Consider the following 1,138-nt stretch of genomic DNA (forward strand, 5'->3'; position numbering starts at 1 on the left):
GAGAGAGAGAGAGAGAGAGAGAGAGAGAGAGAGAGAGAGAGAGAGAGAGAGAATTTAGAGTCCAAGAACAATAGGAGGTTATTTGATCACAGCTATTTGGCAGTGGCTATACCCATTGTCTGTCCAGACATTTGTGAAGGACATGGGCAGGTTGAGTGAGGTTTCGGTATATTTTGTCTAGCTTTACTTAATCTACAAGAGCTGTAATTATTTTTTTTTCCTTTCTCTCCTTTCTTTCTCTAAAGTTTGACTTCTACCAAACAAAATAAAAGACACAAAAACTTGATAGAGTATTATGCAAATGTTAATTATTTAATAATGATGCTACTGGTGTTTATTATTATTAGAGCTATTAGTCACCAGATCATCCTACTGGCCTTTATTCAGGGATTTACCATGGTGGTGAGCAGGTTTGAGACCATAGGAATTCCCCTTAGTAATACATTATATTGTGCCAATGCTCAGGTAATGTAAATATATAAACAACAGGTGCATTGTGGGTACTGACCAATCAGAACAGACACTGGCCAGTATAACACAGCTGTGAATGCTGCTGAATAGCAGCTCTTTTATCAATGATCAAGTCCCACTGAGATTAACCATATTAGAAGTTTAGATCACTTTATAAATAATTTTTGTGCCATACCTGACTCACAGTCTTCCAGGCTGGATGCTTTCTGAGTGATCTAGTAAAGTTGTTCTTGACCTGGAATTCTTGAGCCCTTAGGGGTTTGTGAATTTATGTCCAGGGTCTATGAGCCATCCATCTTCATTTTCAAATGTTGTAATTTCATTTTGGCCATAATCTTTAAAAATGAATAGAAGTGTATCCTGGCTCTTCTGTGTGACCATATCATGGTTGAGCTCTACCACATAACATCTGTGCTCACATCCTGGTGTCCAAAGAAAGTGATGAGCTTTACATTAAACTGTTTGATGTAGCATGGATGAAGGTCCATGGCTAGAGGTCCTCAGATTTATTGTCAGGTGCAGTGATTAATCTTTTTTTTTTTTAAAGATTTTTTTTATTGGGGAATTGTGGGGATGGGAACAGTGCTGGGGAATTGGGGAAAGGGGAACAGACAAGTTGCTGTCGTTTTGTTCTTCAATCTAGTTGTGGAGGACGTTGCTTCACTGG

This window comes from Hipposideros armiger, unplaced genomic scaffold (genome assembly GCF_001890085.2).
Source record: "Hipposideros armiger isolate ML-2016 unplaced genomic scaffold, ASM189008v1 scaffold_23, whole genome shotgun sequence".
Lineage (NCBI taxonomy): Eukaryota > Metazoa > Chordata > Mammalia > Chiroptera > Hipposideridae > Hipposideros > Hipposideros armiger.